Source organism: Sparus aurata, chromosome 1 (assembly GCF_900880675.1).
Source record: "Sparus aurata chromosome 1, fSpaAur1.1, whole genome shotgun sequence".
Taxonomy (NCBI): domain Eukaryota; kingdom Metazoa; phylum Chordata; class Actinopteri; order Spariformes; family Sparidae; genus Sparus; species Sparus aurata.
Genome location: NC_044187.1, coordinates 18,466,134 through 18,481,491, shown reverse-complemented (window position 1 = coordinate 18,481,491; position 15,358 = coordinate 18,466,134).

Here is a 15,358-nt window from a genome sequence, read left to right as displayed (position 1 = left end):
AACAGTCATGTTGTTCTTTTCACAAATATGGAAATGATAGTCAAAAATATCATTAGAATGCATACTCTTATATAGAGCATCACATTTTTTCGCCGGCCTGTACAAGGGCCCAATTATATTTCTTTTCATGGGGCCCAACATCCTTGGCGGCGCCCCTGGTTACAGCTCCTGTACGTCTTCTTGTGTAAATAACCCATGAATATTTAGTTGTGAAGCTAACTCCCCTTATATGCCACGAAAACTCCAGTGACAGCTTGGTTAAAGTTAGAAAACGTGCATGCAGAAACGGCAGCACATTCATCGTCCCTCTTGAACGCAGACAATCCCTTGTTGCTGACCTTGTGAAACACAGCTGACCCTTGAGTATGAATACAGAGACACAAAATCTGACATGGAGACGATGTTTACAGGGATGTGAACACGTAAGTCAAAAAGACAAGGGTCTCCTGCCCTCAGTACACGTGTACTGCAGGTTTACAGCTATACAAAACTCCAATAAAGGTTCAAGGCAGCTGTTGGATTCAATATTTATTGCAAATCGGATAAAAAGATGAACCAAAAGCACTGTATAAAGTTTCCTGGTGAAGTCAAAGTTTAGACTCCCAGCTATTTTGTGTCTGTATGCGATGACCTGTGGATGAGACTTGGCAATCCACTACCTTTCTCTACAAATTGTTGCTTTAAAGGGTAACTCCACCAGTTTTCGACATCATAGCGCGTTTGAAGGTGTTTGGGTGTACTACTGCGTATGCAAAGAAGTAGTATCAAGCCTGTAGCGTCCCTCCAGAGGAAGCTCTACATTATCTGTTATTGCTGTCCCTGATGTCACTTTTTCTAAACTTGGCGCTGACCTCAAATCACACAGTGAAGCAGCATTATGGCACCGTTGTTTGATTCTGTATATAAAAGCTAAGTTGGTGAAATAATGGGATAATAATCAGTACTGCAGGATCTGTGTTTGAATTGTATATAGATAAAAGATGCCCCTCAGTGTTTGCTTGGTCACAGATTGACAAAAGACCAACTGGAACAACGTCCAGTTTGTCCAGAATCAGCTCTTTGGACTAGATATGTGACATAGGATTTGAGTGACCTTGTTTGATTATGATTTTTCTTTTTTTTGTCTTTGAAACAGGATGAAAGACAAAATATGATGGTGTACACGCATAAAATATTTTTAACTAAATTTAGCCAAGATGTCTCTGTAATTAGAGGAAGAACATTTTTTGATTAGTCAGTAATGAATGGCTAGGAGAGGAGGAGGACATATGTCCTCCAGACTTCCAGCGTCTGCTCCTTCACAACCTCTAATGATGACTGACAGGCTAGTCTGATTATTCATGGAGTGAATGTGGAGCCACAAAATAGAGCTGTGTAGACTGGGGAGATTAGGTTAATCTACATTTGACGGTTGAAATATACCTGTGCCTTATTGGTGGGTGAACAGGTGTACGTTTTCATTCGATAATTAAATCTCTCCTCAGTCCTTGCAGATTTCATGTTCTGTTCCGTTTGATTTGTGATGATTGCTGAAAAATAACTGCCACTCCTCTGCCCTCACAGCTGACTTGGGAAGAGTGACAGGTGCAAGAAGCCACAGCTGTTAGGTGATTTGAAGAGCAACAACTTAACTATGAAACCTCTCCTTAACAGGTCGAATCGGCGCTCATGCATCTCTCCAAACTGCATGCTCTGAAAACAGATGTGAAAACAATCTGACAGAAATGTGGGTTAACAATGACTTATTTGGTAAAATCTGAATGTAAAACCAATATTACAAATTTATCATGCTTATCGTCATAAAAGAAGAATGAAACACAAGTTCACATGTCCGTTCATGTCCGCAAAAGTTGATGACAGCGTTTGCATTCCAAAAATTGGAAATATTAAATGCAGTGTTTGCAGTCAGTTGCTGGCACAGATTAATGACGCTTCAGCCTGATGTGCAGTGCTAGCTGAATTGAAATGGTTAGTTAGCAAGTGGATGAGCAGTTCTTCATTGCAATGTCACAAAATAAATGTTCGATTTCTACTGAAAAAATCCCTCTGAGTCAGCTTAGTGCAGAAAGAGAGAGTGAGAAAGAGAAACAGTGACAGGTGACAAGTCGATACCTGCACCTGCCGAAGAGTGATAGGTTACTCTCCACTTGACTACAGAGGACGTTTCTATAGTACTGTTTTTTTGTCAGTGACCAAACATGCACCTTGAAGCATAACAGTTTTATATTAAGGTTAGAGCAAAACTATAAAATATTGTGAGAGACCCAGAGTTCCACTTATAGTCGTGTAAGTGGGACTATCTCATTGTGTTACCTTGACTTGTTCCAAGTCGAATATATAATGGAAAATTTCAATGTTTAGTGAGCGTTTCAATGACCTGGCCTTCAGAAGGGATCCAGAAGTTTCACTTCACTTTTAGGATTTTATTCAAATAAGTGGGCATGTAAACTACGCGTTTAAAGCCTATAGGGCTCAGTCTAACCACTGCCATGTTGGACGCTGCTTCTACTTGAAATTGAAAAAATATATTGTTGTTGTGAGAATTTGAGTCACGTTTGGTAGGAAAAGCCTGTTATTCTAATTTTTTTTTTTTCTCAACAATTTGGCCCCCTTATTGTTGACTCCTCCGGCGTTAATCCACAGGGAAGCATTTCTCATAAAATCACAGTTTATCTTTCTTGGTTAGCTGCGTCTAAGATAAACGTTTAATAACGAGGACGGACTTCCCGCTTCGGGGAAACCACCGCTCCTCTCTTTTTGTTTCCTACCAGCAGTTCTCTTTTATCTGCTGTGCAGCATTTACAATAACAAACACGCTAATTAGCCACTCCAACCTCCCGGCTACAGAGGAAGAAGAAAGCCTTGTGGTGGCTGTATTTTGGCCTCCGAGTGCTCACACAGGTCGGTTCACATAACCTCGTTTTTTCTGCAGAGGAACACATCAGTGATGTTTTTCTTTCCTTCATGGGCGCACGTGTGCAGCTCTGAGCTGTAATCTATGTCTGTGTCTCTTTAGCACTTCGCATTTGGCATCAGATTCAGTTTGGAGACCTCCACAAAGTGGATAGAGTGATTTTTTTTTTCCCAAGTGTCACCGAGAGTTTGCAGGTACATTAACTATCAGCTGGAGCTCTGTTAATGCTGTTGAGCATTTCAGCTTTCCATTACAATATCCATACATCTTGAGCTGAGAGGAATTAAATACAGGATCAAAGGAACATTTGTCTCCCTGGTTTAAGGCAGCGATGTCCTCTTGACTTACCTTCAGTTCACCTTATTACAGACCTGTTGTCGGCGGTAGATAAAGATAAAAGAGACGAATAATAAAATTCTACAGGACGGGCGAAACAGGATTACATATAAGAGACTGACTGACTCCATCTGCTTCATAAATCGTGACGGGTAATTGGCAATGCAGAATCATGCTTCCAATATGGCTGCAGCGTGCGAGTGCAGGCTTTTAGAATTTAGCGTAACACTTAAGCGGTAAAGACAGATCAGTCAAAGTGTAACTAAAAATAGCTCAGGTCACTCATTGAAATTCCCCATGGCACATCTCCAACGTAAAGGAACATGTGGAAGAGAAATGAATCCACGGGGCCCGTTTAATATGTGTGTTAGGAAAGATAACAAAACAGTACTTTATTTAATTGGGCGTATTCGATCAGAGAAGCAAAGAGATCCAGCCACAAAACAAGCCACAGCGAAAAAAAAAAGAACTTTCAATTTCCTCTGTGCGCATGTTAAATAATGAGACGGTGCTCAGAATCAAATAAAGGTGGCAGAGTTGTAATTTCGTGGCTAAACTGTGATTGCATATTTTGTTGAGGAGCAAGAGGAGATGGAAGAGACAAGAGTTTGCACGAGGTGTTTTTTTTTTGGATGTAATAAACAAACAAACGTATGAAATCACGTTTTTAGAAAAACACAGGAGGCGGAGGAGCTCTCTGTGACGAGATGGAGGAAGATAACAGCTTTGTGGAAAAAAATATATCTCAGTATGCAGAGAGCCAGATGGAAGGAGAAATAGAGGGGGTAGTGTTTGGCATTGACATATTTGTTTGTTGTTCTGTCTGTTGTTCTTTTCCTTCAATTTTCTTTTTTCTCTCTCTATGGAATTGAGAAAAGGAAAGCCAAAAGAAAGTTACACGAGTAATTCTAAAGGTCAATTTTTACAACTCTTGAACCGTGAGTTTAAATGTCGATATCACACACTGTTTTCATTTGTACAGTTTTTAGGGTTTAAGCTCTCTTCATGTCAAGTTAATTGCTTCATTATCTCAAGAAAACGAGCTTTGATGTCGCGAAATAATGAAAAAACAAACAGCGATTCCTCTTGTTATAATGTTTTCTTTTTCTGAGATCAGAAACTACAAAAAATAAATTATTTGGACACTTTACCTTAAATAGGTCAGGAAGCCAAATACTTCAGAATTAACAAGTAGCCTATTAAATTTAAGTTGTACAATCTAAAAACTTAAAACTTAAAATTATTAGTCTACTTCACACGGTAATATTGAGGTAATCGGTTTCCTTGATTTTTGAATATCAGCTCCAGGAGGACCCAATTCTGATGAACACATCAGCTATTCTGATATACTTTATCATACCTTTTCGTTTTCATTTCCCCATGCCATGAGAATTATTTTGGTTGTAGCCTACACTGTAAAATATGACAAAGTGACTTTACTTAAAAAAAAGGAATATGATTACCTCCAAATTACCAAGTAAAGTAGATTGACAATTTTAAGTTTTTTCGTACAACTTGCATTTAATAGTCTATGGAGTAATACAACTAAATTCAATGTCAATTTTTAAAGTATACAGTCTACTAGACAGTTAAACAACAGGCTCAAGTTGACCGCTCTATGTGACCCTTTCCCTTATCCCTAATTAGTTCATTAAAAGTTTCCACAGTTTGCTTTGAAACTTAGCAACCCCACAGTGGAGTGTGTATATGTAGTTGTCCACTCTTACAAAGTCTTTTTCCCCTTGATAAATTATCGTGTTATCTCCAACTATTGGCCTTTTGTTTTCTCAAGATAGCAAGACAAATTAACTTGTGATCTTGAGATAACTGGCGTTAAAAAATGTATTGTGAGAGTGGCCATTCTCGGCTTAAATAAAGGACTGTTATACCAGTTGTTCGTCCTCAGATTTACATGAATAAGGTGGCAATGGAAACTTGGTGACATACATATTCCAGTGTTTATGCCAAGTGTTTATGTTACAACACTAAAGAGTGTTGTATGATTGCAGATCATGTTGATATGAACACTTTTTTTTAGGTAACTCATATATGAACAAAGAGGGGCTGTAGCTCAGCGGGCAGAGCGGGTTGATTAGTGATCGGAAGGTTGCTGGTTCAAATCCCAGCTCTGGGCTAAGCTGAGCTGCAGGTCGAAGTGTGCTTGAGCAAGACACTGAACCTCAAATTGCTCCTGATGTGTGGTTGGCACCTTGCATTGTGGCCTCTGCCATCAGTGAAGGGCCCTGCGATGAGCTGGCGACTTGTCGAGGGTGTACTCTGCCCTCGCCCAGAGACGGCTGGGATTGGCTCCAGCAAAAACTCCCGCAACCCTATTAAAGAGATAAAGTGGTTACAGACAATGGAAGGATGGATATATGAACAAATCATTACAACATGCCAGCGAGCCAAGAACATCCTAATGCTAGTCAGTTAATCCAGGAGACTCCAATCTCTTCAGTGTCTGCGGACCATACCTCTTTGTTGTTAGAGTGCACACACTGACAGAGATAATATGTAGGTGGATGGTGAAGCACAGCCAATTATTTATTAAAGCTTTACCAAGGTTTGGACTCACTGGCTTTCCAAAACCTTTGCTTCGATTGGTCAAAAGCGCAAAGATGCTCGTCACAGTTCACCTGAGCTAAACTCAACGTGAGATACTCACAAGGATGGATTTTACCTCTGCAAGCAAATCTGCTGATGATGTTAACTTGAATCATTCAGCAGCACATTTTTGCTGTCGAGCTGAACTCAAGTAGGACTTTGAACTCGATTGGGACATGATGCTTTATTCTTAATTTAATGCCTGTCAACATTGCTTGCATGGCATTTCACTTATTTATTTCCTCATTTTAACTTTTTTAATTTTAACGGTGGTGCCACAGCAGATTGTCTAGGGTCATTCAGTGAATATCATTTCTCTAAAGGTGATTGCTGCTTCAGGTGAAGTTTGAATAAATGATGTGAATGTGTCGATTGATATTCCATGAACTTCTCCGCTTCAGGGGTGCTCCAGAGTATACTTCAACCCCACATCCATGCCAATGAAGGACAACGAACATAATGAAAACTTCCTTCTTCTCTTGTTTTGTACCAGAGATGAATACTTTTATGATATTAATATATATCTCCCACATATATCAAAACCATACTACCTTAGTATGGTGAAAGAGTTTATTCTGTACTACTATAAGTTATACATAAGTTCACATGGTCGATTTTTTACCATATGCAAAAAAGAGACTTCAACACAATTTTTCACACATTTAAGCAACAATATTTGCTTAAAATGGCCTTTAGATTACCCCTTGCTGTAAACAACCACAACAGAGAAAGTTACAGATTTTAGCTTTACCTCTCTTGTACAGGTCAGGTTTGTACTGTTTTGATGCCTTATATCAATAAAATACACGTTTTTTCACAGTCCTTCTGCATTGCCCACAAACAAGAGTATGGCTGTGTACTGTATGCGTCATCTTCACACCAACTAATGATTAATTTTTATGACATCTGCCACCGTCATATTTATTTTCAAATACATATGCAATGTGCTTTTGAATGTCTGTTTTTATTACCATTCCTTTTCTGCAGTCATGAAGTCCTCATCAGCCCTTGAAATATGCTACCCTTGTTTTTTATGCCAGTATTAGTTTAGAAGCTGTGACACAACCACAATGTGGCCCTCAATGTGACCTCTTTTGCTAAAGTAAGTATCTGCAGAGGAAACAAAACCAGACACACTGTCATTGATGCAGAACTGCTAAATTTGCTCAAATGCTGTTGGCATTTCAGCAGTATTACGGAGAAGAGGTGAGCACATGATGATGGCTCAGTATGTCCTCTTTAGAAATACCTTCTAATGGTCAAAAAACTGATTTGTCAGAGGTGAGTGGGTGAATGAATTAATATTTAATTGAAGGTAAGGTAAGGTCTGATGTTAAGAGGTCAGATGGTCCTTTTCAGCCAACCATCTGAAAAGGACCATTTGACCTCTTAAAGGCTGAATCACGCAAGCTGTAAAGCAAATAATTGAAAAAAACTCATGTCTGACAGGTACAACTTAAAAAATGTCATGTTAGATTAAAAACAGTCCCAAATGCAAGGCACTAAGGCCGGCAGGTTCAAAAAGCATTAGTCCACAATCCAAAATGCAAACATCAACAATACAGACTAAGAAGAATCCAAGAAAAGTAAAATAGTAACTAAGAACAAACCAGAAAGCTACAGGGAACAAAGCAGAACCTTGGATCTGACATAGGATTCCAGACCAGCCAATAAAGAGTGAAGGAAAACACAAACTTCAGTTGATTTACTAATCAAACACAGGTCTTCAGAGATAAAAGGAAAAAGACAAAGACAGGAAGTGGAAAGTGAAGATTGATACACAATAAGAAGCTTTCAACATAAAAGAGGAAATCACAAAACTGAAACTTAGTACCATGACAAAAAACAATATCTTCACTTTGTTTGTTTGTTTGTTTTCTTTTTTGTCACACTTTTGAGTTAATAATTTATTATTTTATTCAAAATTTGTATTGTTTTTCTCTACACTGCTCTTTCTCCTCTCTTAACTCTTTTAAACTGTTGAGTTCCCAAAGGTACAACGGTAATACACACACAAATCTTCAGGATAAAGTTGACTAATCTCAGTTTCACCAATTTATTCTGTCAACGAACATGCTAACATTGGCCTATAGTGGCCTTCATCAGAGCATCAGTTGTGTGCTACCTTTATCCGTTTGGGTATCCAACAGCTGGAATATGTGACTTTGGTTTAGCATCACAAAATAAGGTACTGGGTCACTGGATTTATTCATTTTAGCACATACTCATGCCTCATGCGCTGTACTGCCTTCATACTGAAAAAAACTCTACATTACAGTCTTTGCACAGTCTTCGGTAAAATTTCTCCATTCTCAGTGCTTTTGACTGACTTCCGTAATTTGCAATCATTTGCCCGAACGACCTCCATTTCCAAGTGGTCAGCACAAACAAGCTCAGCTATAGCATGACTTAATTAGTGCATTTGTAATACTGGCAGACTGTGTGCTCCTCTTATTACCAGTTCACTTCACCTTGTGTGTGTGGGCCACATGTGCGAGCATTGTGCTGCTCTGCAGGCAGTGAAATTAGTGTTATTCAGAAGAGGATACGGTTCAGATAAGGTCCACAGCAGCAGGAGAGCTGCAGCCCCAAGCAGCTGCGCGGAGAGTCGGGAGCGCACCAAAGAGTAAAAGCTTGTTGATTCATCATCTCAGTAAAATTCAGTGTTTGTGAGTGTTTGTACAAACCGCGGAGAACATTTTTTTTCCGAGATGCTGGCAGCATTGACTGTCACATCGACAGTCACAGCTGCCAGTAAATCCAAGAGCAATTTGTTGGCAAATGAGAGCAAAGTTCCTCAGATACAGGTGACTCTGAGATGGTGAATGCCATGAATGAGAGTGAGGGTGGAAGGGTTTCCACTGCCTGTTCCAGGGTCTGTGCCAACACGTAATCAGTGCCAGACACGTCCGCGTGTCCTCACAGATGCTGAACAATGGATCTAACAGCTCTGCACATAGTTTTGTCCGAGGTTATTGCAAGTTTTAAAGATGCAGTTGGATCCAGTTTAATCGATCTTAATGATTTCTAAATTAATTTGGGTTGCACTTTATTTTGTGTGAAGTAGCAAACAGATGGTGGGTGACGTGGTTTTTACTTTATTCTACAGCACAATTTCATTCTAATGAGCAACAAATTCTGTTAGATAAATGAACATCAGGTCCATGTAACAGCATTACATTTGATGTCTAATTACAGCATTATTTGGTAGTAAAGGGTGTAAGGGATATTCTACTTTCTACATTCTCTGAGGAACAACAGACTCCATGAACTCACTAACTGAACTTGATGCTGCACTGAGAGCAGACCTAAGCACGGTTATTCTCTCCAGCACAGGCGGGGAGCGGAGTGGAGTGGCTGTGACAGAGAAACAGTTCACCCTATTACAAGACGCTGTACCATCAAAATGATTTTAAAGCTGTTATTCTAAGGTAAAGAAGTTACATAATACTGCTGCGATTTTAATTAGACTACAATTAGATCGCAGTATTAGACATCTAATAGGCTTATTGTGTTATTAGCGTCAAATAAATAAAGTGTGACCTTGACTTTGATCCATAACTACAGTATACACCTCATTCACAATAAAAAGACTGTAAGCTGCAATAGGTAGATTAAGATTTATGTTTGAACTTACATAGTTTACTCTCAGTACATGGCAAGAGTGCAGTAATCTATAACAGTAGACAACAACAAACCCAGCCAAGGATGACTTGAATTGTTTGTATGGATTTACTCCTGTTCCACATCTGGCACAGGGCTAATCACAAACGTCAGTGAGGCAGTTCAGCAGATCCATATGTAGTTTGTATGATACGTGAAGCATGAAATGACGTCCTCATTAGTCACTGCAGGGGAATCCACATGTTTCTGTTCCTCTTTTCGTTTTGTGCAAACACAGATTACAAGAGAAAAAAATAAAGCCTGGGGTTTTTCTCCATCCCTCCACACAACCAAGGTAATCTAAGATACAGCCCTTGCCAAGTCCTCGATAGACCAGCAGGCAGACACACAGGCAGGCAGACAAACAGGCAGGCAGACACCAAGAAAAACATGTTTTAAAGGGATCAGCAGGTACCCCTTACCTGTCATGTGTCGTCAAGGAGCTAAATCTTAGGCTTAAAATTAGTTGTGAATTGTTATTATTAAGACCTCATTCCTCTGGATAAAGTTGTCTGAGTCTGAGATACAGACTATGAAATAAGAACAAAACAAGCACAATGTAGAAATAGGCTGCATTTACTCTAAACAGGATCTAGTGAGAAAATTAGTCAATGATCATTAACCTTAAGAAACCATGAATTTTTAAAAACACAGCACAGTCTACAGAATAAAATGTTGGCATGGCATTTTACACTTCTGCAAACCACAGATATGTTCAGTGTGGACATTTCCGTGTCATATGAACATTTCAACAATTCTTGTCATACCACATTCACATTACATGTATGACCTTCAAGCCTGGAGGTAGAAGACACGGTAGTGATGGCAACGGTGTGACAACTGGATGAGCCAGCTGCCAAACCACAGCCACCACTCAAGATGGTATTTAAACATTTGTAAGCACAAAAACCACTGGATGTTTTGAACAAGATGTCAGGTTATTTTCCAGTGGTGTTAGTGGCGACAAAACTGGATTTTTCTGAGAAGGCATCAGGATTATTTGCCTCCAGAAACGTGGGTCTTTTTAGCTGATGAAGATGTTACCAAGACGATTTCCAGCCACTTTTGCAGTGACAGAATCAGGTAAGCCAAATACAGCCTAACCAAGTGGTTTCTGTGGCTAAACCAAACAAGGCCAGTGTTTAATGTCACAACATTAAATAGGAAATTGAACATAAAGAAACTTAAAGTTAACATATTCATTGTAAAATTACACAAATGCACATTGCAAACATTTATTCTGGTCATTAAGCTGTAAAAAACAGCCATTCATGCTTTTCCAGTCTGGTCTAGTCTGCTTGCTTGATGTAAATGCTTATAAAAACATTTGTTGTTTTACTTACACATGACTTATATGTAAGACAAGTATTAGTACTTTTGTTTTGTCAGGGTTGGAGTACCAATCTGGGAATAAACTGCAGCGTGCGCTACCAAATATCTTTAAGCGTTCGGCCATTACAACACCATACAGATTTAAATGTTTTCACGAACCAAACAAACAACGACAAGGGGTGAAAAAATGTCACTGACCTCCAGGACAGGGAGGTGGTAGGAGCACTGGGACTCATCCTGTTCCACTCTAAACATCTAAAAGTGATTAATCCCTTGGCTGCCCTCTCCTTCAGCTGTGGGAAAAATTCCTTGGATGTCACAAGGGGAAGCTTCTTCCTTCCGGGCAAACACAGAAAGTGTCAGGAAACTCAACTAAATTCCCCAAGTTTTAGCCTCCGAGCAGCAGGTTAAGGATAGCGTTGCCAAATGAGAAAACAACCTAGAAGCTGTTTCTCAATCCAGCCTGAAAAAAAAGGACATCTTCATTCCTCATGCTATAACAAATCGCCAGCTCCTGTCCTTTTGTTTTCATCAATGATCTGTTGCTGTCTGTCACTCTTTACCAATCTGCAATGGATATTAGTGGAAGGCAGACATATGAATGACCCCAAATAAAATACATGTTCATCAACAGAAATGAATAAACAAAAATTATAAATATCACTGAAATGAACACTGTAGCAAATGGAGAAAAAAATGGAGCAAACAATCATACTCAGCGGTGCAAGGTGCCTTTTCTTTTAATGGTTTCTGTCAGCTTAAACACATGACTGTAGAGAGTAAACACATTCATCAGCTCTACACTTTAAGTGACTTTAATGCTCAAGGTTTCTGCTCACTCCCCTACTCATCTGAATCATTCAAACTGCACAGATAAAGAGGTATATCAGCTATCAGCAGGAAGGCAGCATTCGTCTGTACTTTTCAGAATGTATGCGTCTAATTGATTACTTACCACCATGGTTGGACGCAAAGACTAGACTAGAATGTGCGGTTATTCAATGCCCGCTCACCCAGAATTCAGAAGTCTCTCAAAAAACTTCATTACGAAAGCAAAATCCTACAGCTAATTACTCCAAATAGTAACAAAAACATAATGTGAAATAATGAGCCAAGGAATGAAGGTAACCTCTGATGCAGGGAGAAAGGTGACATCATTTGGTATACAACCAACCAAGCCATTCTAAAATCCAACTTTTCTTACAAATAGCACTTTTAAGCGGAACTTGAACATTTGCTGAAAAACAGGCTCAATGGGTATAACACAGAGAACAAACCTTGAATTCAACATGGTACAAACATGAACCTATGAAATAAAAACACTGAATGTAACGTTACAGCCAGAGAAGTGGGGGAAAAGACGTATATAATGAAGTTACATAACAACTTTTTTATATATATATTCAATTAATATCAACACTTTCACATAAAAAAATTTCAAGAAAATTTTAAAAATCTGCCTTGGGAAGACATACTGTCAAAATAGTTTAAAAAGCAGAGATTTTGGCTCCGAAAGCTGTACTACATTTAGCAGGCCCCATTTTTCTATTTAGGATCAAAGACTAATATCTGCATGTAGGACTACTATCAAAATTTGGTTATAAGGAAAGAATCATCAGTGGCAATATTCCTTTTTCTATTCCCAAGAGTCTTCCCTCTGGGGGAAAAAAAGAGAAAGAACGATTTGTTGTCATTAATTTGATTAGTGTAAATATTGTGCAACAACTATATCAAAATGAATACATGTTGCCATGCATCCTGAAAGTTTCTTACATGCGCTCTACAAATCTCATCAATCTCATCATCTTTTGCCAGTAAAAAATAAGCGATTTCTGAGGCTTAAAATACATGACAATCACAAAAATGAGTAAATTTAGCTCAGAGGGCCAAACTTCAAAAATAAGAAGAAATAGAAAAGTATTAGGTGTACATCTATAGGATTTAGCAAGGTCCCATGAATGTACTGTCTTATTGTTTGTTTGTTTAGATGGGGGCACTCTCCATTATCACATCAGGGGCCTGTTTCAGGAAGCAAGTTTAACAAACTCTGAGTCAAAACCTGAACTCTGAGTTGACCTACCCTGTGAAGTGAAACTCTGAGTTTTCAGTTCCAGAACAGCTGATCTGAGTTAGGTAAGTCGACTCTGAGTATGTTAGCTGCGGCCGTAATAAAAATCACCGACAGAGTTTAGATGCGGTCATCTCTTCATTTTGGATTTAACATCACTTTCTTTTATATTACCCTTTGAGGAAGTGGTTGAATGTTGTTAAATGTTTTGTTTCATTTTATTTTAGGCTGTTTTATTTCATTTAAATCAGCTGAAAATGACATATAGAAACAGTCTCACGATGGCTCCTCACTTTGGTTTTATTTCACATATTAAACAAAGTAAAAGTTTATTCAGTGGATATTTTAACTTGTAGTAGCTTTTACCACCAACAGATGCTGTTTAACACACATCTGTGTCCTAACATCCTGCTCAGTAGATGAACATGAAGTGGTGCTCACCTCCACCTCCAGCACGTCCGACAGAGGCAGAGGAGCTGGTCCTGAGTCAGGTCGCTGGGTGAGCAGAGGCTGAGGGCGTCACTCACCCCCAGGACCCAACATTAGAGGCAGACACACACTTACAGTCTACAGATTGAACTAGAAGTCATTTAATCTTATACTCAATGCGGCAGCAAACTAGAAACACGGACTTTGAAATTACGTTGTTGGAAAAAATACAATAGGCTATACTGATGGTTACTTTTGTAGTTATCTGTGGGAAATAAAGAAAGCCAAATGAAATGTGAGTTATTTCTCTTTTTCTGGCTGCTGGAAGGTGATTGATTAACCTGCGACGTGATTAAAAAAAACAAAAAAAAACAAAGAGGATTGTTCAGATCTGAGAGCACGTCAGCAATGACGTGTAGCCTGATATTCGCTGTGCAGCCGGAGAATATAAATGACGGACTGATGAGAAGCGGTCTGCTGTTGAGAGTGAGAGCTCATCTAAATGAATCTAAATTCTCCTCCTGGTGTAAAACTATGTGCATTATTTCTGCTTCAACATGATTGGACTGAGAAGGGAAGGACAGCCGCTGTCAGACAGCTCCATCGGACTCAGGGTTTCTCCAGGTAAACCTGCCAGTGAGCAGTAACAGACCCAGAGTTTAAGTTACCTCTCTTTCTGGAACTGAAAACTCAGAGTTTCTCTCATCTCAGGGTTAACAAACTCAGAGTTTTCACAAAACCAGCTTTCTGAAATACCCCCCAGAAATCCTCCTTTGCCCTCCTCATTTTCGTATTCTCATCTCATTTATCTGATCAGAACAAATGTTAATAGCTGATTGATGGATAATCAATATCAGCATCTTGAGTGTAATCTCTATGCCTGTGATGGACTGACTTTATTGACTGACCACACAAAGAATCCATATAGTTAGTCTCACTGAGCGACAAAATCAAAACATTTCCACAAGAAAGCAATGAATTCATTGACCTTTGGCCATCATATCATTACATCATGTCATCAAAACAATCATTAAAAACAAACAAAATTGTGAAATGTTTGACAGAAAGTGTAACAGGTTCAGTATAATCTCAGCAAGTCTTAAGCAAAGTGCCAACGTCAATAGAGCAGGTTTAATGAGAATAAGATCATTTAGGTAATAAAAAAATCACCAATTTGAATGAACCGGGGCTGAACAGAACCTCAAAGAGTTCATTACAGTTTCACTCCATGTACGGTCTTCTCAACCTGCTTTTCCTAAAATAAGACAGAACAAACATATTTTGAGATTACATAACACACGCTACATAGGTGCAAGCACTTTCTTTCTGCTGATCTGGCTGTTCAGTACACACTAATGTGCCTTTAATGCTGCTAATGCGCATGGCAGCAGTATTGAATTCCCCTTCGCAGGAAAGTCACACTGGAATTCACACCCCATTCATTTCAATGACCAAGGTGACAAGATGCATTTGATTTTTGTCACTGCGCCAGGCAAAGCTCCATCTGGTTTAACTTTGCTCTGCGAAATGTTGTGACTCACCATTGCTCAGCCAATTTGAGAGAGAATGGGATTGAATTCATGTTTAGGAGGTAATAATAGTTTCTCTTTCGGCTTGTTTTTATGCTGTAACTGCAGGTTGAGGGAACACAAGCACAAGCAGCCCGATGGGAGGGATGCTTCATCGCAGGCGGTGGGCACAAAGACTATAATGAATTAAATAAAGTGTTTGATAAAAAGATGAATCTATTTCCATCTTGGGGAATAACATTCATGCTAGCTCTAGATGTTGCAGTCATACCTCTTTGTCACCACTGTGCAAGATCACTCCATCCAGCCGACACTTGTCTAACCACAGAGTTGGCTTTAAAAGAAAAAGTCAATTACGTCATACCATGCCTGAATGAAATTTCCTGGGCAGGAAAGCAGCTATTACACCCACTGTTGTCAACTATTCAAGAAAAAAAATTACAGATGATCAACACCCCAAATTTACACGAAATGGAGAGGAAA